The 22,862-nt window shown below is 46.7% G+C and overlaps 1 protein-coding gene and 1 long non-coding RNA gene across 2 annotated transcripts in view; one reads left to right on the top strand and one right to left on the bottom strand.

The window, feature by feature from the left end:
• Window positions 1-22,862, top strand: part of IGFBP2 (insulin like growth factor binding protein 2) — a 58,903-nt gene that overhangs the window by 5,568 nt on the left and 30,473 nt on the right. The window lies entirely within an intron of this gene.
• LOC147652262 (uncharacterized) lies at window positions 8,988-11,206 on the bottom strand. The gene is made up of 2 exons (XR_015289012.1): window positions 10,637-11,206; window positions 8,988-10,264 (listed from the first exon to the last, which is right to left on the bottom strand). It is a non-coding gene; the product is annotated as an uncharacterized LOC147652262 (long non-coding RNA).

Raw genomic sequence — 22,862 nt, 5'->3', positions numbered from 1 at the left:
GTGAGAGTGCTGCTGGTGTGAAAATGGTGGTTTGGAAAGGAGAGGGAAGCCTGGGAAGATTTCAAGGCTCTGACCCAAAGCAGAAATGTGTTTTCATGCTGTCCCTTGGCAAATGATCTGTTTCCTTCTTGCCCTTTGCAGTTGTTTCCTTTCCTCTGGACTTCAGGCTTATACTCACTGAGTATGGTATTTGTCAAGGGAACACCAAGAAGCCCTGTCTGTGAGAAAGTCCATGTCGTTTGTTTTATCCACATCCAGGAATTGAGCTGAGATAAACAATTCAGGAGGCAAAGCAGTGAAAACTGGAATGTGAGAGGTGTCTTTGTGTATGATTCTGTACTAGACCTGCCTGTAGTATCATCTGGGTCTAATTTATCTGCCCAATGGGCAGCTGTTGCTGTTATCCACAAACACAACTGGATTTGTGAAGGCAGGGTTTCATCCCAGCAGCATTCCTGTACCTGCTTTTCCTGGTCATGTGTTATGAGCTATGGATCTAGGAAAAACAGTAATTTCCTTGGTGGATTTTTTGCATTTCTGTTTATATTGGACAATTCTAAGCTTTCTGAGCATGATAACATGTGCCTTTACTTGCTGGGACTCCTTCAGGGAGGATCTTCTGCTCTAAGCAGACAGAGTAACAGGAAGGCCAAGGTAGAATGTAAAGATGCATTTACATATACAAGAATGTGTAAAGCATTTCTGTTACAGAAGGAAGGCTGAGCTTGCAATGTACTGAATTTCCAGGCATAAGAATTCCTGTTTTCTTTCCTTGAATTGGGGTGAGATATGTAACTGTGACCAAGTGTCTGCTTAGCAGACCCTTTCTGTATTAGAGAGATGCAAATCCAATGCAGATGCTTGCACTTCCACTATCGCATCCACCCATCTTCACCCCGGCTCTCCCTTGGGGAGGTGCTGCTGGAATCAGCGCCCCTGTGACGGTGTCCTTCAGCAGCACGTACTGAACACATTGTGCTTGGCTTTCCAACTTGTCCTCTCTGACTGTTGCATCTGCCAAAAGGGGCAGGTTTGTCCTGAGGCCTGCATTAGTGCCCTGGATCTTCCCGGGAGGAGGGAGCTGTAGTACATGTGTGCGGTGGGGATTGGGAGGCTGACCATGGTGCATGGTCCTGCTGTGGGCTTGTGAGAGAAGGAAAAATTCCTGCTAGGAGTTCTCACATACTGTGCAGATTATTCTGCTGAGCTGATGTTGTGGCAGCTGTGTGCCACTTTCTTCCCCGTGCACATTCTCATGCTCTGTCATACAGGAATTGGTCTTTGTTTGGACCTGCAGAGCCATGATAAGAAGTTTACTTAACCGAATCTTCACTTTTCTGGAAGGATGAGTTTTCTGCCAATTTATCAGATTTCAAATCTAGTCTTATTATTCTTTCCACAAAGACAAACTACCTTCAGTAGACCAAGTCTGACTGAAACATCTCTGCCTACTTTCAGCAGTCACTGCCAGCAAGCTGGAAGGTGTTTCTCATTCACAAACTGGCCAAGCATGACCTCATTAAACGTTGAGTTGACACCTAATTATAAGAACACGTGATGTGATGGCTATCCTAGGCAAAGGCTGAGGAGAAAAGGGTTAGTGCTCAGTTATTCGAGATTTGCTGCAGCCCAGCATTTGACAGCTCTTTGTAATTGCATTATTGATTGATTTCTGCTCAGTGTTTTGCCAGACACGTCATTTAGTGAGATACCAGTGGGAAGATGGAGTCTCTTGTTATATCAGCTTATGGTAGAAATAAATTGTTTAAGAAAGGAAAAGATCAGGAATTACATGCCTTTGTTACGGGCTGAAATACTGGGAGACATCAGGTCACTTTTATAAGCCTTGAACTGTCCTCTGACATTGCAGCTTTTATTCTGAAGAAAGCTGCATTGTGCCTCTTGGCTGGTAAGGGAGCAAGTTCACTGCCTGGTGCTCTCTGTAGTCAAAGATCCCATTAATTCTGCCGGCTGCAAGGAACGATTTCTTGGTATTTCATTCTGGACTGTAATTGAGAGTGACACAAAGCACTGGTGGGAATTGGACTGTGTAGAAATCCCTGCTTTTCCTTACAGTTTTTTGCAGATAAACCAGTTCAGGGGGGATGAGGGTATTTCTAATGCTCTGCTCTTGAAATTTATAATATTTTCAACACCTTACTGTCTGGAGGCAATTTTAGAGAGATTCTTTGTGTCTCCTTGCAGCTTGTCCTTGTGATGCAGGATGTCTACAACATTGACACACAGGGCACTGCATTCACTTGCATGACAAGATGTGTGGGATTACATGTCCTGTAATATCATGAAAATTCATAAAGCTTTGCCCAGTATTTTTGCTCCAGACTACAGCAAGATTTCCTGGTATGATGTTGCTGGTCAGAGTTCAGCCAGAAGTCTGGTCTCAGCTCTCTTGGCTAGTTGTAGAAGACTTAGTCCAAGCTGATGAATTTCTCTTGGTTTGGTGAGGAGATTGAAGCCCTCCTTCCCTTGTTTTCTCCTTGCTGTTTTCTAACTAGGAAAGGGTGAATATCTGACATCCATTTCTTCAAGAGTGCTTGCTGCTCAGTCTGAGGTGACTGGTGAGTTGCTGAAAGTGTTTTTGTGGTTTTGGGTGTCCTTTAAGACCTTTTTGGTACCTTCAAAGATCAGGTATGTGTCCTTAGTGTGACTAGGTTCTTTTAGGGAGTGCCCTGTTTTAAGAATTCCCACATTTTGCTCCAGTGAAACTGGACAGAATCTGACATTTTTTTTGCTGCAGACTGAGCCAGGAGGAATGCTCCTCTCCCCTTGCTTCCAGAGGGTCACCTCCCTCCAGCTCTCCAAAAACAAGCAGAAATGGGGAGGAAAACTCAGATTTAGCAAAGAGGAGTGGCATGAAGAGGAGAAGCAGGATGAGTGGCTAGCATGAGGCTCCATCCTCCCACTGTTGGAGCCTAGAGCTGGTGCCAGGGCTCTTCCTCATAGCCTTGACTGTGACTGTAGCTGCCACGGCTGTGAATAATCTAGATCAGCTGGCTCAGAGGCTCCCAAGGGTGCCTGGTTTGTGTCCTCTGGGACATGGCTGCTGGGAGGGTTTGGTGCGGAGGCTAGAGCCACTATGGTGTTGCTGTTTGCATGAAGCTGACCCAACAGCCCAGGGACTTTCCATGGCTGTTTTTAGTTCCTCCTCGCCCTCCTTACTCACTGTGAAGTGCCTGTGCTAAAAATGAATTCCAGTTGTATTGGTGAATCACATCTTGCTACTTGGGGACACCGCTCAGGGGTGCTGCAATCCACCCTTCCCTCAGTAGCTGCTTTGCTATTCCATCTTTGCAGCTCAACCAGTGTGAGGAAAATGCTGAGTGATGGCACTATAACAAGTCTTAACACTGCTTTCTGAAGGGTGGAAGAACTGTTCTGGGCTCTGTCCCAGGCTCTGAAAAGGCATCTCTTAGTCCAGATGATCAATGACAATATTCCTTTTCTGGAACCTTTTCTCTCTGCACTACTGGGCTCCAACAACCATTTTTCTAGCACAGTACCCACCACTAACTAAGGACCATGATTTTGATATGGTCTCTTATGTGTAGAGAGTCTTTCCTTTTTGTCTGAACATCATCTGAGCTTGATAAATAGAATGACAGTGAAACCACTGTTGGACCATCTTGATCTGACTGTGGTGTGAATGAACAAATAAATAATCTGCCAAGATGGAAACTGGAATAAGGAGACCTAGAGCAAAGGCTAGCCATGGTAGGGTGCCTCTTCTGGTGCCTCTTATGCATGCCTGGCCATAATGAGCAGGACTTCTTCCATGGATTCTGCAGGGATGGTTTTGGCAGGATTTTGTTTAGGCAGAAAGCCAGGTTGTTACAGACCATTACAGAGATCATTTGGACCAGAAGACCTGGTTTTGTAGTGGTGTTTAGGGAGTATTGCCATTCCTGGGACAGGATGCTGGGTCAGCAGTACAGGTACTAATTAGAGGCTAACCCACCAATCCATCACTGAATTTAAGGAGCACTCTGGAACTGGGAGAGAAAAGTGAGACTATGGCAAAATAGTGCCTTCTTACAGGTCACTGTGGGAATTCTGAGTCATTTTGTTGTTGTTGATTTTAGTAACTCAAATCAGTGTATTCTTTCCTTTTTTTCCTTGCTAGACCCCACAGATCTTGTCACCTCGAGCTTTCAGATTCCATTAATTCTTGTGCATTATTGAGGGATTTTGGCTGATTAGATTCTTGCCTGGAATTTCTCTGTGGAGGAGCCCAGCTTTCCAACTGCCTGCAGATGGGACCTGTAAAGCTCAACTTCCTGGCACACTCGGCTGGGTGGAGGGAATACAACTTCAGATGTCTTCAGGACAAACTTGGTACCCTGTTCCTTTCAGGGCTCCTGTTGCGGACAGCATGGCCAAGACTGGGCAGGTGGAAAGCAAGTGGTCTATGGAGCTTTGAGTAAAGCCAAAATGTCTGTTTTGGGCTGACTTTGAAGGTCTAGGAAGGTCTGGACCTCTCTGCTCATAACTGAGGCATGGTTGGTCTGTGGGCACGGGGAGGAATTTGGCATGGAGCCTTCTGAAGCAACTATCTTGTCTAGTAAAACTTGGGCTGTGGGAGTCGGTGTGAGGAAATAACAACATCCACTTTGGTTTCTGCAGGCTCTGTCCTGGGGGCTGGTTGGGTGTTGCAGGAGGCCACAGGAATCCGGCTTGTGACCACAGCGAGATTAATGGCCACTTGGGCAGCTTTTCAGAAGTGAGGAATTTGTCCACTTTCACAATAGTGGCTAGAAATTCCACATGAATTAATTAGTTTTATTACAGGACTTGTCCTTCCTGCTCCTCCAGGGCTCCCTGAAACACTGAACTCATTACATGAAGAAATGGAAATAGTACTAAAAATAAAAACCAGTATTCCAAGCCTCTGTGAGGAAACACACAGAGTATACTGACATCCTCCACCAGATGTGCTTCCCAAGCTGTGGCTTTTGGCCAGATGAGATCTAAATCCGAGTTTTAGATCAATTGCAGCCACTTAAACATCCCAGCCTACTCCATGACAGTCTTCTCTCAGCCTCTTATTTCCTGCTCAGTTTAGGCTGTTCATCTAGGCTTCGTAATTACTCCCACAATTTCAGTTTGATGCAGTGTTCAGATCTGACCCTTGGATGTTGCACTTTTATGGTAGTGAAGTGGTTGGAAATACCCCTGTGAAAGGGTGCTCTGCACTTGACTTATAGTGGCATGGGACTTTGGAAATGTTTGAGTGCAGTCAAAATAATGTTAGACTGAGTAAATATTTTGGGATCCCAGAGCAGATAACTTTCCCTTGCTTATGTTTGTGGGGGGTCAGCCTGCAGAAATTTACCACTTCTCACATGGCTTTTAAACAAATGTTGTCCATGGACTCAGTGTGCTTTTATTTTAATCCCTTTTTAGACATGTTGATGTTTTCTTGAGATTTGCCCTGCTGGTAAGGGCAGGTGTACTGCTTGCTGTGGCCATTTTAGTGTTTGCTTTATGAACATTGCTTCAGATACTTGTGGTTGGACAGGGGTTCTCATTTTGAGTCTGACCCCTCCTTTCTGCTCAGCCCCACCTTTGTGACCCAGGCTTGACTTGTTTGTTTTGGATGAAGTGAGTTCAACATGAGAAAGCTGACCAGTGAGGTGGTAAAGTTCCTGCAGGTCCCACGGCACAGAGTGGTTTGGTTGCTGCTCAGCCCTCTTGAGAATTGTGACCCTCATCCTGGACTATGGCCAAATGAGCTAACAAGGACTGAAACACAGAATTTCCAGCATTAACAAAATGTGCCCTGTACAAAGAGTAAAAAATGCAAATGCAGACATAGATTCTTCAAATCTCATATGGTTGGAAAGCTTCTGGTGTTCTAATAATGTTTGTTGTGGATTTCAGTTGCTGCTTTCCTCCATTTTTTTGTTTATTCTTTTTATCACTCTGGTTTCGAGGATTTGTTACCTTACTCCTAGCCATCAGGCTGGTCCTGCACCTGCTGAAACTGACCTTTGCAAATTCAGACCACACTGAAAGTGCTTGGGCAGTGCAGATATGATGGGGCAGTAGGTGAACCTGTCACATTCACAATCCAGCCTTAGGTAAGTGACAGCCAGCAGTGCACAAATTGGGAACTTATGATAAGAGTATGGAGTGAGACTTGCGAGGTGGGAGCAGTGCTATGGAAACCCATCACGCTGCTGACACCACTCAGCCCACGATTTCAGGGATTTCCAAAGCACAGCCTGGTCTGCTGGCTGCTCACAGAGGTATCTTCTTTATTTGGTGAGCTGACCTGACTTCCAGCAGTGGGGCTTCAAGTGCTGGGAGAAGCAAACAAACCCACAGTGATGTCTGTGTACATCAGTCCTGTGTCTTGAGGCTTCAGCTGTGGTGACAAGGGAGGTCCCATCCCTTGGGCTGTGCCCAGTGGAAGCACAGCCCTGCCCAGATCTGTTTTTATCCTTAGTTACTGGGTGTGCTAGGAGGGGCGAGCCTCCGGCTTGTCGTGGTCAGCAGTATCCTGTCCCCTGGAGCTGATCTGCCCTAGCAGAACTAAAATGTCTCAGCTGACCTAAAAAACTGCTTGTGATTGAAATGCAGTGGCCCCCATAAATATTTAACTGAGTCTGTGTTTTGCTGTGCATTTTTTTCCAGTTCCTCTCTCTTTTGCTTTTCCCTGCCTATGTGTGGATAGTCAACTGAATGCACAGCACCTCCATGGCATCCTCCGATGAATGGCATTTTTGGCAGTTAAATTATGCATTTTGCTTGTCTTCCATCATCATGATGTTTAAGACTGATATCAAGCTCAGTGCTGAGTGTGTAAATGCTCCTGTGGGAATGTTTACACCCCACTGTGGGCTGCCCACTGCCATACAAACCACATCCTGACAACACCTGTGTGCAGCCCGCATTAAGATTTTGCAGCTCTGCTGCTGAAGCAGTGGACTCCCATCTGATGAGGGAAGTTACCAAAGTTTTGCCCAAGAAATAGCTGTGGAAGGCTGGGACTTTAGGTTGTGTGGCAGAAAGAGCCTGCAATTTAAGGCTGCAATTAGTGGGGTCAGACAGCGACAAAGGTATCTCTGAGAGCAGCTGGCACCCTGGGCTGAGCTTTGGAAATCCCTGAAATCGTGACCTGAGCTGAGCTGACTGCCTGACACCAGTACCTGGGGCTTGTGCAAGGTGTGCAGCCTGCCCTGTACTGGAGTAACGCCAGCTGGGCTGCTCTCCTTGGTCTCCAAGTGTGGAAGCATGCCTGGAGGACGTGTAGCCACAGCCTGGCAGGGACTAGGACAGTGCAGATCAGACTGCTCCGGTGGTGGAGTTAGGCTGGGGGTGTTGCAAAGCCATCAGATAGGGTCACCCATCATCGCAGCTCAGCCTGGAGCAAATGTGATTTCCCCGCTGTGACAGTGGTCAGTGGCTGCATTTCAGAGCTGGGAGGTGGTGTTGGCTCCCCTCTGCTCTGAATCCAGCACAGGAGCCAACACAGGACAGTGCTGCCATCGTGTCCTGGCTGACCTCTGAAGAGACTGGAGCTCTGCTGTTCTCAGTTGGGGTCGGACCCTGAGCAGCCTTGGGCCGGAATTGCAGGATTGCCCTTTTCCCAGACATACACACGCATCTGTGTACGGCAGCCAAGGCACAGGGTGAGTGAGACTGAATCTCCCTAAAACCGCCCCTGTTTCCCGAGGACCTGAAGTGGCGGCCACAGGAGTGGGATTAGACACCAGAATTTGAGCACACATATGTTGCAATGCTGCCTGGAGCGTGCTTCTGTCCAGGGGCTTTCCTGTGGAGAGACATAGCTAGGAAGTAGAAATAGCAAGTGACTAAATGTCACGGTTACATTCCTGCCATCTGAAAAGAATTCCCTATTTTCTTTTGGCTGCAAAAATTAACTTCCCTTTTCTCCTCCCTGAGCGGGGTGAGCTGGCTCCCGGTGGCTGTGCCCTCGTGGCGGATGCACAGGACGGTCCAGGTCAGACTGAAAGGAAAACTCTCCTACTGGGGGCTTTTCACTGTTGTGCTCCTTTCTAAAGAAAATGTGCAGGGCTTTTCTTGGCCCTTGTGAAGGCCAAGATACAGGTCTGTAGCTGGAATAGGATAAGACTGGCCTCATTTGGGAGCTCTTCTGGGTTTTGAGCTGCTTGCTTCCTTCTGCATCCTGCTGAGCTGTGTGGGGTGGGGGCTGGTGGCTGGCATCCGGCTTTTTGTTATTCATGTAATTGATCTCATTCCTCCTCAGCTGTGGTTCTGCAGCCCCCAGGCACAGACTGGCTGTTTGGCGTCTGCTGCACAGTAAAAACTCCACCTGGGAGTCAAGGAAACTGAGGCAGGTACAGCTGAGTGTGTTGTTCTTGGGTGTGCTTATCCTTTGGTCCTGTAAGATTCAGTAATGGGACTGTATCTTAGGGGAGTAAGTTCCTTAGACTGAACAGCTTGCTAGTTGCTCCAGTAATGAGCACAGCAAAAACGATGGCAGTGCCACGTCTTGCCTAGTTTGCAGATGCCAGGGTGGAGAAAACACTGAAAAGGCTCCAGTGCAAAATTCCATGGGATTTTTTAAAATTTCTTTTAATACTCTTTGCAATAGCAGAAGTCTGGATTTTTGTGGAATGAGAGCCTGATAGGTAAGGAATGACTCAGCAGCTGCTCCACCTGGGAGTAGTCAAGAGCTTGGTTCTTTGACTTGGAAAAAGCTTTTGTGGGCCCTCTGGGATCCCCTTTAGCGCCAAGAAGAAAATATGCATCATTGTACCCATGCTGACCACATGCATTCAGAGCAGCATGCTCATCCCAGTCTTTCCCTCTTCTTTGCTGTTTTTTTCTCTAGAACCCTGTACTTTTTTCCCCATTGCATCTTTTTTTTGGTCAACAAGTTTATTATTTTCGTGCTACAAGGTGCTGTGCTTTCTTTCTTTCTTCCTCTTGTGTTCTCGCTGCATTTCTGCCAGCTTCATCTCTTCTCTCACTATGCTTGGTCCCATATTTACTTTGCATATTTTCAGCAGGGTGCTAGCAGGATTATTGTGACCTGTCTGGCTCAGTGAAGACCTGCTGAAACCTGCCATTGATTGATCCAGCCAGAAGAGCCGTCAAGGAGCGCTCCTGCCAGCTTGGGAGGGTCAGGGCAGAGTTCTGCACAAGCATGTCTGGGAGCTGTGGAGGTGACACTCTCTGGGTTTAGAGTATGATGGAATCCACGTGTTGGTGCCTGCTTGGGGCTGATCCTTTTGGTTTGGCTGCCAAAGTATTTGAAAAAAACCAAAAGGTAAAACTAAGGTTTTATTTTGGTAACTTGGAAATACTGACATTTCTCCTTGGGAGCACAAAGGAACCACAAAACAAGCTTGCAAAGATTTTTTTAGGGAGACCAGCAGCTAAGGAAGTTCACCACGTGAGCATCTTTAAAGAAAGAAAAGGGAATGAACATCCACCCTCTCAAAAGCAATGCCAAAGAACACATGCCACCAGTGACCCAGGATGTGTGAAAAGTCACCCCAAGCTCTTCCTGTGCCTGACAGGTGAACCCAGGCTGTCTGGACTCCCACACTGTAACACATAGGTTTTGCAGAACTGACATTTCAGTTGGCATAAGCAGCTGGTGGTGTTTAGGGGAGAGGCTGGAGGAGCACAGTGATCCCTCTGGGCTCAACGAACCTCCTGAGCAGTAACTGCAGGAGCCAACGGGATTTCTGGCTCAGTGGGTGTGGAAGATTTTAGTCCCAAGTGGCCAGACTCCTGGTGGCTTGTGTTGTCATTGCTCTTCCAGTTCTTGCTGAAATTGGGCCATAAATGTACCTCCTTGGTGGAGCTGCTGGCACTCAGGCTCCCTCCACCCAGCTGGGCCCAGAACTGACCACAATCTTCTATTTCTTTTCCTTCTAAAAGGAACCAAAAAGAAGCCTTGGGTTTGACCATAAGCCAGTCTTTTTGACTTGATTTCTGTTACTGCTGCGATTAAACCCAAACCAAAACCTGGAATGTTTTCTGTATGTCCAGTTTTAGTTGCTTTTTTTCCAGGTCATCAGCCAAACCAAACAGCCCCAAACAGACCCCAGGTGTTTGCACTGTCCTGCTTTTCATGAAAATGCAGAGTTCCTTTATAGAAATGTGTGCAAGAATTTGGGGTTTTCCTGTTCACTCTCTCTTTTAGGGGCATTCTGAGAGACATCCTCTTCTTTGTTACAGCTGCACTGAGATGTTTTCATCCTGGCACTCTCTCTCCAAGGAGGGTCAAGGAGAAGCCATCAAGAAGCTGTGAAAAGAGCAGTGTGACTGAGAACCAAAGTGTATTTTGAAGCACAGCCCTCCAATGAAGCTTCCCTGGGGGTGGTGTCGACCCTCTGGATGGGTTAAATGTCTGCACCTATTGCCATCCCCTTTCTCCCCTCCTGCAAACTGAACAGGACTTTCCTGGAATCCCATCCCAAACCTGGGGCTGGTGGCTTGGAAAGTGGTGCCAGTGCCTGGACTGCACTTGGACCAGTGCCCATCCACTTTCCAGAGGGTGGGAGGGCCAAGTCCACAAGGAAGGTTTTCCCAGGTTTTGGTGAGGAAAGTGACCATTATGGCATGTGGGCTGAGACATATGTGGACCTTTATGTCTTGGCTCTTTTTCTCCAATTACCTGAGGTGCTGTCTGTTGTCTCAGTATGTAAATTCCCCTCTGCTTTGCATCATAACTCCAGCTGGTGCAGATCGCTCTCCTCCTCTGCTGGTATCCATTCTCTGACTTAGCATTTCTGCTGCTGCTGAGTTCTGGCCTTCCCCCTTTGGGGGCTGGCACCCACCGAACCAGCTGAGAATGTGGCCCTTTGTGCTGGAGCTGCTTGCAGGAGCTGGGGAGCTTTGCCTTCCCTGCTGTGAGCCTTTTTGGCTGGAGAACGTGTGCCCTTTCCTGGTGGGGAGGGATTTAGGGGTGAGGGGGAGGTGAGAGCGCTCCTTGTGCTGGAAGAAAAATGATGAATGACTCTCTTGTGCTTCTGAACAAAACCAGGAAATGGGGGGGGGAAGCAAAAAAAAAGAGGAAATGAGAAACAGTAAAGAGGCCTCCCCTGCCTTCATATAAGCAATCACTCCACAGCATCTGGAGCCCAGTAAAAGGGCTGTTCCCAGGAGACCTCACACTGGCCAGCCACACAGATCTCCTTTATTGCAGACTCCTGGGGATTGCACTCCCACCCACCTCCCCTGTGGTGCTGGCCCTGCACCCCAAACCAGCCTAAGAAGGGCAAACGGAAGCTCAGTTTCCGTGGCCATGAGCACCAGAGATGGTCGTGTGTGGCTCAGCTGGCAGGGCATGGCCTGGATCCATCCCAAGGATGTGGTTGTGATGCTGTTGAAGCAGCTGGAGCACCTGCATGCTGTTTGTGCTGGCATATTGCCTGGCAGCACCAGGGCACAGACAATTGTGATACTCTTATCTGGTGTGAGATCTGCTGGAGTGGAGTCACCTCTCCTGCTCTCTCCCCTAAAGCTGTTTTGGATGCATTAGATGCAGTAGGGATGGGCAGAGTGGGTCACTGGCCACCATGGTGTCTAATTTTAAGCACCCTCCTTTGTTATGTGTTAAAAAACATATCTGGTAGGATACCTGGTAGGAACCTCAATACTCAAGCTCTTTCTGACTGTAACCTTGCTGGTGTTACTGGTTTAGCCATTGTGGAAGGGGTTTGTTGGCAGTAGGAAAACTGTTCCTGAGTGCAGCTTTAAGATATTAATGCAGGTTTCAGAAACAGAGACGATGAAAGGGGAGTGGTTCCCACCCATTTCCAGATGGAGGTGATCACAACTGATCACTGAGCATCATCCCAGCCAAAACACTGGGTACTAATTTAGTTGTAGTTCTTGCTCCTCTCTTGTCTTCATCAAGTCCCAGTTGAATTTATTTTAGGTGGGAGAGGATTTGGTTGTTAGTTTCTCCTTCCTGAACTGAGAGGAGCTCTTCTTCTCCTGGATGTAAGTCAGTTAGCTCACTATATATATATCTATATCTATATAGTTATATATAGATATATATATATATATATATAGTTATAGCTATAGCTATAGCTGTTATCCTCCAGTCTGGAGATGGGGAGTGTTTGTGATGTGGCATTTGGGTTTTGTTTGGGAGTTTTTGGTGTTCAGGGCTCTGTAGCAGAATTGTTTGTCACATGGGTAATACAAATATTGGGAAACCTCTGTGGTGATGGATGTTTTTGTTTCTTGTATCCAGAGATTATACTTTCACCCAGGCTTTAGCTTAGTGCTTGTTCACCTGCTTGTGTGACCCCATTTTCATTCATACAAATCTGGACGATTGAGTGCATTATCTGAAAAATACATTCTCTGTTTTTCTGGGCATGGGAAGAGAAAGTTTTCTCATGTGAAAAGTTAAATCACCACTTTGGATATTTGCAGCTGTTCTTGAAATCCCCTCTTATCCCCTTGTCAGCAGGATCCTTATCCCATTTCACAAATGCAGTGTCCTCGATGCGTATCTCTGCTTGGCATGCTCCCAAAGGAGCTTCTTCAGGGGCTGAGGAGAGAGATGGCTGGGATCACACAGGTGCTCACATGGAGGAAAGGCAGAAAGTGCAGAGGAGTTGCAGACAACCCGCTGTTTTGTGGAGAGATAGGAAATCAGGTTACATCCTTGCAAAGTGGTGTCTTCTGCTTTTCCCTCTCAGTTAATGGTGAGGTTGGTGGCAATGCTATGGATTTACAGGGCAGCCTCCCTGTAAATGGACTGGACTCAAGAGGAAAAGCAGTATTACTCTTGAGTGTTTAAAGCAGCTCCTGGGGTTGCTCAGAATCTAGAGGAGTTTGCTGAGAGGGACAGTACTGTAAAAATCCTCAGCTCTTCTGCCTAAAATCCACCTTCCTGAACTTGCTCTACCTTTGCCCTTGTCTCCTGGGTTTTGGGTGCTTGAAGAGGCATGTGAGAAGCCAGGCAGGCCTCTGCTCTTTGCACTGCTTGAACCCTGGGGGTTAGCTTTGGAGTGACCCCTGGATTGCACAAATTTGGAGGCAGTGGTGAGAAGAGGCACTGTAAGCCCTGCCTGCAAGGTCTGAGCGGTGCTGCTGTGGGCTGAGCTGGAGAGCAGTGGTGTGTGTGGTAGGTAGCAAGGATAGATTTTGTGTGTGCGTCACAAAATGGTCAGGGACTGGCCTGGGAGCTGGTTATTTTTTATGTAGCAGTTATGTGACCAGCCCTTAACGGAGGGCAACTTATGATTCACCTCATGCTTCCTTTTGCCTTTAATGAGCAATGGTTTTACAGCAGGGTTCTTTGATGGCTGGGGAGGGGAGTGTGCTGAGTCAGCTGCTGCTGGATCAGACCCTGGTCAGGGGTGTGAAGTTTTGGGAGTACCTCATGCCATTTCAGCCTTCTCTTCTGGCTGGCCCTTTGTGAAGGGGGGACCTTGTGCTCTCATTAGTGCAAACCAGCAGCATTTGAGCCTGGTAAATTTAATTTCTCTGGAAGTCACTTGGTTGGAAACCTTGGGTCAGTTGACTGGGTCACTGCTGTGTTTTGGTCCTGAGCCTTTCAAAGTTACATGGGCCCACTCAAAGGGAGAGAAATCTTTGGAATTGTCTTCCTTGGGAAAAGCTCCTGAGGGAAGTCTGACTCCTCTGTGGTTTCCATAACGCCATGCTGAGGTGTCTGCATGTCCTAATGTCTTACTAATTTGCCAGTGATGATTTTTTTTGAGTTATTTTAAACAGGCGCATTGTGCAACTAATGGGCATTTTATTGGTGGTAAACAAGCTGAGCTAGACAGGAATGCTGCCGAGGCTGGACTGGCAGGCTTGCCTCTCAGTGCTGTAGAAATAACTTGTTCGGTTTTTTCCTTAAGGAGGGAGAGGGAACCTGTGGCTCTCCTGCAGCCTGATGCTCTCCCGGCTTCCCCGTGGGAGCATGGCAGAGCAGCTGAGGTGCATGCTCTGCACCTCATGGCCCGATTTTTGGGTCTGAAACCGCTTTCTGGAGTTTGGTTTAAGGGACTGTAACTGTATCCTTTGCTGGGAAGGCAAACACAGCATAGCTGGGTGGTGCAGGGCCCAGTCCTCTCCTGGCCCAGAGAGAAGCTTCCTGCCAGGGCTGCTTCGGGGCCGAATGCATGGAGCTGGCGGGTCTTCATAGGGGCTGGGGAAAACACCCTCTCTTATCACACCTCTTGCTTGATGAGGTCAAAAGTGTGGGCACGGAGCATCCTCCTGGAGGGGAGTGAGGTTAGGCTGGAAGGAACTGCGGTCAGGGGAATGCAGGTCCTGGCACACAGCTGTGGGCAGCAGCAGGGCTGTGACTCCCACCCAGCTCGGAGCCCTGTCTGCCCTCAGCCTCTGTCCCTGCAGAGTGTGTGCCACCACCGGCCGGGATAACCTCAAGGGAAAAGTATCAGACTTCAGTGGCCAAGAAAAGAGTGCTGACCTATTTTGGACACTTATTTATATTCAAGTTGCTTCTCTCTGTCTCTGTGAAGAAGCTGTTGTGACTCCAATACTTTTAAAAAGTTTTTCCCCTCCCTTAGCTTTTGTTTGTAACAGGATATGATCTAGGACTAACATCTGTATTTTCCAGTAGCCAGAATAAATGTCTTATTATCTTTTATTTTTCTTGCTGAAACAACACTTTTGCGGAGCAAAGCCACTTTTGTAATACAGCTAAGCATTTTGTTGCATTGTGTCTCAATTTTTACAGGTTCTCCTTTTTATTAAAAGTCTTTACTACAATTCATAATTGTCAGACCAAAATGGAAAAAAGTTGGGAATATGTTACTGCTGTTTCTGACTGTGAGCAACAAAAAGTCCTCTAATGTAAGGTCACAAAAATTATGGAAAACTATTTTGGATTTTCTTTTTTTTAGTAGTTTCCTTCTGTCATTTACTGTCTGTATCAATGTGCTATAATCTTGATCTTCTGAAAGATCTTACTGGTGAAAATGTTTTGGGTGTGGCTTTTTTGGTTTTTTTTTCCTTGTTTTGACAGCTATTCACTAACTTGGGTGCTGCAGTTCACAGTTAATTTCTTATGTTCTTTAAAATTGAAACTGTAGTTTCTCTGACAGAATTCTACTATTAGAATAATCACTAAATCTGAACAGCTTGCTCGCGGTAGCTGTGTGCACTAACCCTAGGTGGATACTTGTTGTCCTGTAGATTTTAGGACTTGCAATTCTGTCAACAGTAGGAATCTAAGTTAAATACTTAATCAATAAGGAAAACAAAGGCAAATTCTATGAATGTTCATCATCCATTCATATAAATGATGGTTGTATTAGTCCATTATATTCCATGATTTTTTCTGCTTCAATGTAAGAGGGTTTTATTGCGTTTTTTTTGTTGTTGGTGTTGTGGTTGGATTTTTATTTGTTGGCTTTTTTTCCTTTTTGCGTGTGTCTTTAAGACCTGAAAGAGCAAGAGTGAAAAAGCTTGCTTTATGGAAATCGCAAACCCTTTGGCTTCACTAGCTGAGCTTGCAAACTCAGTGAACAGCACCAACCTTGCACTGAACTAGTTGTGCCCTGTGCAAGAGCATCTACATGAAGATCATGTGCAGCTCCCAGAAGGCCAGTGGGAGTCTTTCCATAATCCTTGCCTGCAGCTGGATTTAACCCAAAGTGTATCTGAGAAGGGTCATGGCAGTTTCTTTGCTGAACATAGTTTAGGCGGCTTTTGTGCTGTCACATCTGTGTTCTGTCTTCAGTGGCTGACATGAAATTACCAGTTTGCATGCCCAGACAGACACACAGCCACTTGTACCTCCTTGTGTGCACTGAAATGTCTCTGTGCATCGATGTGGCTGGATGGGATGACCCCGTTGCACCATGGCAGAAGGGCTGTGCTAGCTCCCCGGGCTCCCAAGGCTGATGGCTCTGTGGCATCAAGTAAAGCTGCTCCTTGAGCATAGTCAGGCTGCAGCTGTCGCTGCTGGTGAGGTGGGTCCTGTGCAGGATTTTGGAGAGAAGGACTGGAGTTTTATTTTGCCCTACACACTGTTGTAAGAGGCTTTTCTCCAGAGTGCCTCACTGTGCAGCCAAATGCAGCGATGAGTCTGGGGGTGGTCTTCATTCAGAGTCACCAGGGAGTGGAGAGCTGGAGGCAGAGCACTCATGATACATGGAAGAAGAATGTTTCAGCTTCTGTTAGTGAGACACATCAGCTGGGGTCCGAGGCCTCTGTTCAGGGTCTTGTCCTGAGAAGCTCAGCATTGCCCTTAGCAGGAGTGGAATATGGCATGGTCAAGTGAGACCCACCCCCACCATGCTGCATACTGGGGTTTGGAGTGTCAAATGCTCCTCAGCTTTCAGTGGTTCATTCATTTGTGTCTCAAGTTGCTTCTGATCCTTGTTTGTTAAAAACATTTGTAAAGCTTATCTAAAAGGAAGTAGTTTCTGAAGGTGAAATTAGTTCCTACTGCTGCTGGGATCAAAAGAATGTAGCTGCAGTGTCCACAGTGGTGTGTGGTTTGGGTTTGGTTCTTCAGACCTGGCCATGGAGAGACCAGACCAGACTATGACCCCTTCAGTGTAAAAGAAATATTTTTAAATATTTTATGCGTGTTCAGAAGGACAGCATTTCTTTGCTTTCAGAAGAGCTGTTCTGGGTGACAAATCACCCTAACAATGAACTTAATGAAATGGTGGGCTCCAGAATAGATGCTTATTTTGTCTCCTGAATACCTTCTGTAAGCTGCTGCAGTGGAGCAATGCTGTTGGTATCTCCTGGTGAAATCTGCTGGTGTGCTTTCACATCAGCAAGATAACCAGGAGTTTACTGAACTCATCTGGGATTTGCTGGATCAGGCATGATGAGAGGCTGCTGAGTCTGGAAGCTGAGGGACTCTCAGGAATTAATGATGTGTACATACTCTGGATTAGTTTTATCTATAGATGTTTCAATGCAAGACATTTGCTGGGAGTTGAAGTGCTCCTTGTTCAAAATGAGCAGCATTCTCCCTGCAAATGAGAAGGCAGACTTAAAGGAGGGATGCTCTATGTCGAGTTGGCATTCTGTGGTTTAGCTACTCTACTGTGAAAATGAATTCAGATCAAGCTTCCTCTGTGTAAACAAGCCAGATGAGCATTTTTTTTTTTTTGTCATTAATTGATACAGTAAAGCAGAAGCAGTACAGGAATCTGCTGTGAGCAGAGGGAATGTCCCTAGAGCTGGGGATGGGTTACACTTTGGGGAATGCATGGGACTCTCAACTTCAGTGGTGAGCTTTCTTACATCCTATACATGGTATATCAGTTATGAAAAGACAATTTTCCTATTCTAGACACACATGGAGATGACTGTTACATTTTCCTTGAATCCATTAAGGATCAGTCCCTCTGCACTTCAGCTTAGTTACCTTCATGATTGCCGGTGGTCTTGTGCATGTGTGGCTTCACACCTTACACAGCAGAAAGTCAGCAGGATGAATTTTTTATACAGTTACTCCATATTGTCAGTTTCTTGGAGACATTTGGATCTAAAGCTGAGGCTTGAGTGTTCTTTCCCTGTGTTGCTACCATATTCATCTCTCAGCAGGAACACCGATTAAGTTACAGTGCACCTATGATAATGTGCACATATGGCAACTCTCTGAAGTTTCATATTAATTTTTATTTTTCATTTGGTGAATAATCATGCTCACACATCCAGAGGGTTGAGGAAAGAACAGGACACAGTAATTGCTGGATATGAATTTCAAAATTCCCTGTGGAAGACTGTCTAATTAGATTTAATGAGCTGACTGGCGAGCATGCGTGTGCGTGTGTGCTTTCACCACCGCTCTTGAGCCAGCTGGATCGGAAGGGCTTATGTGTGTCTGAGGTGAACTGGAGGAGTATCTGGAAGAGATATTTTTGCACTTGGAGAGTGCAGGTTTGAAGCAGACTTCTACCTGTTTTTTTCATGTGTGTGCTGTAATGAGGGACTTCCACCATGGAGGTGAAGCATTTGATAATGCAGGTGATAAATTGGAAGTGACTTTGTTGTGGTTTCAGCTGCTTAGGTGAGGAGGGATGGGAGCGGAGTATCTGTGTCTGGAGTTGGTATCCCTTCCTCTGTATGCACTCCTCAGAGCTGCTGGTGCAGCGGGTAGCAGAGCTGCAGCAGGTCACAAGATGTGTGCCACCGAGCTGCCAGGAGAAGGTTTTGAATTAGCTGGAGGCAAATGGTCAGTGAGGCTGGGATTTCTGTGAGTAAGGTGGATATCAGCCCTCAGGTTTGAACATTGCTGTGTCTCTGATCTGCTCTGCTGGCTCGTTTCCCACCCTTTCATCACTGGAGTGTGGACAGCCCTGAGTTGGTTGTGTGCAGTTCGGCTTTTTTGCAGGGGTCATTGCCATGGGTCAGTGCTCTGTTTCCAAGAAGGAAGAGTGTGAGTAGAGAGCTGTGCTGAGAGGGTGGCCATTTTAATGGCTTCTTTGTGATTTTTTTTTCTTTTTCTTTCTTTTTTTTTTTTTTAATATTAATTAACCTTTGTTTTCTGTCAAGAAAGTTGTCCTGAAGCATGACTTAGCAAGGCAAACATGCCTGGACAAAGGAAGCATTAAGCCTGCACAGAGGGAGGGGAGAGGGTTACACCTCTAATTACTTTGTGTGCATGTAATTTTTTTTTTCCCCTCTGGTGACTGATGGGTCTTGAAAGGACTTGCCGGGGTTGGTGTGTGATTCACCAGGGCAGAGCATGTTCTGGGCCCAGGCTGCCGGCTGTCTGGCCCTGGATGCCAAGGGCAGGCGATGCCCTTGTGCTGGTGTTGCTCACGCCTGAGTCAGCACTTGTGAGCACAGCTGCTCCCCAGCTGGGGGCCAGCCATGGGATTTACTGCTCACACCCCAGCCCAGCTGGACAGGAGGATGCAGAGGCTTGGCTCTGCCACATGAGCAGTGTCTGGAGTGGGCTGGTGTGGGAGCACGTGGAGCAACATCACCTGGAAGGAACGAGTGTGCTCAGAGCCATCCTGAGTGGGTGTGAAGCACTGAGCTGCCAAAGTGCTTCTGCCAGTGAAGGGCTGGAGAAAGAGGCAATCTGGAACCCCTTTCACACACCCCTATCCCCAAACAGGCGAAAAGGGGTCCTGTCCCGCCCTCCCAATAAGCAGCAGCCTACAAACTACTCAACCTGCCACCTGAGGCAGGCTGTGAGTAGTTTTCTCTGGTTTTCCTGCTTGGTCCTGGAGCTCGGGTTAGGTACACAGGCACTCCTGAAGAAAATGGGACCTGAGGTTTGATAGGTGAGGAGTTAGAGCTCATGATGTTCGTGTGGGAAGCAAGAAGAGGGGAACTGAGGTGAAGTAGAAAAATGGGTAATGAGCAGTTGTGGGAGTGGTGTTCAGGGAAGAGGAGGAGAAGCTGGGGCTGCACAGAAGAAAGGAGGAACTTGTGGAGTGGGCTGCAGTCCTGGCCTCAAAGCTGATGGATTAGGAGGGCTTGGCAGAGAGTTGGGGATCTGGTTTTAGGCAAATAGTGTAAAATATGTGGAATTCAAGAAGGGAGCGCCAAAGCCAGTGAGCTTGGCTCCTAAAGATCCCACAGGACAGAATGAATTTTAGTCGGTTTTCTATAAAGGTTTTCTCTTTCCCACTAGTTTTTGGATCCATTGACCAACTCCCTGCTGGTGGGGTGGTGCAGAGGTCTGACCAATGATTTTAATTTTCAAAGGTTGGTAAAAATCACTGACCACATAAAGGAGGAAAGGCCCTGTTAGTGTCTATTTGGAGAGGAAAGCTGCAGCATGGGTTCAACTACAATATTAGATATCAGGACATCTGTGTGTGTGCTTAAAGGTCAAGATGCTACTCTTTGCTTCTGAGATGCCTGTCTGTCTTTGGGAAATGGTGCACTTTCTGCCCCAAAATCATGGAATCATTTAGGTTGGAAAAGGCCCTTGAGATCATTGAGTGCAACTGTAAACCCAGCACTGCCAAGTTCACCACTAAACCATGTCTCTAAGCACCATATCTTTTAAATACCTTCAGTGGCGGTGCTACCACTTCCCTGGGCAGTCTGTTCCAATGTTTGGTAACCCTTTCCATGAAGAAATTTTTCCTGATATCCAATCTAAATCTCCCTTGCTACCGCTTAACGGTATTTTGTCTTGTCCTATTTCTTGTTACAGGAAGGACCAGAAGAGATTATTGCAGAATTAAATTTGGCATATAGAAAAAGCCTAACCCTTCCTTGGCAGTTGGGAGATGCAGGGGATGGGACCCTTCGTGAACTAAGTGGTTCCAAATTTGATATATAGTTTTATATATATATATTTGAGATAGAGTTTTATACATGGGGTTTCCCTGCTTCTGGGCATGACACTCAGTAGTTTAAGTATATCTTACCGTTGGGACTTTTTCCAGTCCCTTTCTTCTTTTCACCAATTCCTCTTTCCTGATGCTTTCATAAGTCTCAGTGGCTTAGAGAAAATATTTTTCATATCTTCCTTCCCCCCCAATGAGCATCTCTTCTGTTGTTTTCATGAATGAAAAATTGTCTCTAGTAAAAGAGACATTTTGAGCAAATTCTTGTTCTACCAGGGTAGGGAAATCTATCAGTGTCACCTGTTTGCACCTGTTTGGTTGGTTCCACTAGCTCTTCTCTGCTGATAGAAGATCAGCTGCATCTTGCAATTGAGCTTTTTTTTTTTTGTTTGTTTGTTTTTTTGTTTTTGTTTTTTTGTTTTTTGTTAAAACAAACCAGAAAACCCCACCAAAAAAACCCCAAATACCCAAACCACCCGTCTGTGAGTTCTTTCATTAAACAGAGCTGAGGGACTGCAGCAAGCTACCTCTTTTGCAGGAATCTCTTATGGCTTGAAAGGAATTATTCATGCAGTTACGCAATCCACAATGAATTTTCAATTTGTCACAGTTTTTCCCTGCCTCCTCCCTTTTGTCCACCAGCCCAACTAGGCTCCTGCTGAGTGTCTTCATTGACTTGATATGCTTTAGCAAGAGTTCTGATGTGTAGGTGCACTCCATGGAGTGAGGGGCTGCAGTGCACAGCGAGGTTCTTCCCAAATTCTTCCCAGTTTAAGGTCACACTTTTTGAGAGGAAAAGCCATCATTTTTCATCATGAATTCCTTTCTGAGAGCCTGCGGTTGCTTGGTGTCTTGGCTTTCCTCCCTTCATCTGTGTGGGAAAGCCAAGTGGTTCACATTCCTTGCAGGAAGAAATCTTGGAAGAATAGGACTGTGTGATCTCTGCAGTCACAACCTGAAGTGTGACTGACGTACACAGGTATTGGGGAAAATCTCAGGAGCCTTCACTGCATGAGTATCTGCTCAGATGGGTGGTAGGTGAGCTAATGTTGCATTTTTCTCAAACTGTTTCAGATGTGGGATGGAGGTGCTCACTGCTCATCATGATATAGGGAGCTCTGCCACCTGCAACAGGAACCTGAGCTGCTGCTGGCACCAGTTAAATTTTAAAGAGGAGCCTATGTGTGCTGCATATCTGTGGTGGGTTGGTCCTGGCTGGATGCCAGGTGCCCACTAAAGCTGCTCTGCAGCTCCCTTCCTCAGCTGGACAGGGGAGACAAAATAGAGATAAAGGCTTGTGGTTTGAGATAAAAGTAGGGAGCAACCTTGTACCACTGCTGCTCTCAGGTCAGGGAATTCATGCATGTGCACCAGGTGGAATGGCAGGGAAGACTCCTCCTGTCCACTCTCCCTGCAGAGCCTGGTGTTTGCAGAGGATCTGCAAAGGAGTATGGGGATGGGGTTGTCCTGCAAAAATGCAAAAATGGTGAGTGTGGCTCCTGAAGTGTCTCTTGCTGTCACCTGTTGCCCCCTCCCCTCTCCCCAGGGGAGAATGGGTCAGTGGGGTGGTCTTGTGCTGAAGGAGCCGTGCAGGGGCTAATGCCTGGGCAGAACCAGCATGTTTAGTGAGGCAAATGCTCGTTGGGTGTGGATTTTTATTTTACTCCTCCCATTCAATAAATACTCTGTTTGGATCAGTGGTAGGAATGACAGCTGATAAAGCTAGCTCTTGCCATTAACAAAAGCATTTTCTTTCAAATCCCTAAGAGCTCCAGCAGAGAAAATAATAAGAATTCACTTGCTATTCATGTTTCCAGGGTGTTCATGCCTTGGAGATGCACCAAGATGGTGGAATAAGATCTAAGGGAGGGTATAAACTCCTGGGACTGTGATCAAGAGTATGAAGATACAGTCCTGAAAACTATAAAACAAAATAGAAGAAACCAAACCAACACTTCCCTAAAGATGACTTTTGCTGCTCTCCCTTGTTGAAGCCCTGCGTTGAACCTGACACCCCCATCCTTCTCTGTGCTGATTTCTGTTACTAATTTCTCTTGCTGCAACAAGTGTTAAATCCCAGCTGCTAAGCAGCAGGTCTGGGCTGTGTTTCAACCCCCTCCTCTTTCCTAGGAGCTGTTGATGTGCCTGTGCTTGCACCCTTCATGCTGTGTCCTCCATCCTGACACAGCTTTTTCCTTTCCTCTCTCTCACTTTTTGAAGGGTTCAGGCTGGGGGCGTGATGTGTGTGGTTGGGATTTTTTGGGCTATATCTGCCTTGACAATGTTCCTTGAAAACTGTCCCAGCCTGAACAGAGCAGAAAACTTGTGAAATACTTGAATTAGTTACTACTTCGGCGGTCTCCTGGGTGGTGGGGCACAGGGGCAAATGTTACTAATGGCAGACACTGGAGCTGGAAGGAGTTCTTTGCTGCAGAAGGTACCCCTGAATTTTGCAGTTGTGGTGAGGCCAGCCCAGCCAGCCAGAAGGGTCCCCTGGGCCTGCTGTATTTCATTTGGGTCCTAAAATTACTGTAAATGAATTCAAACTTAATTTCTCCTGCTTGATCCAGCCCTCTCCCTGGGTTTCCTCCATATGTGATGTGCTGGAGTCATGGAGATGCG

This window comes from Cyanistes caeruleus, chromosome 7, assembly GCF_971803275.1.
Source record: "Cyanistes caeruleus chromosome 7, bCyaCae1.hap1.1, whole genome shotgun sequence".
Classification (NCBI taxonomy): domain Eukaryota; kingdom Metazoa; phylum Chordata; class Aves; order Passeriformes; family Paridae; genus Cyanistes; species Cyanistes caeruleus.
This window is presented reverse-complemented; position numbering and strand designations above follow the sequence as displayed.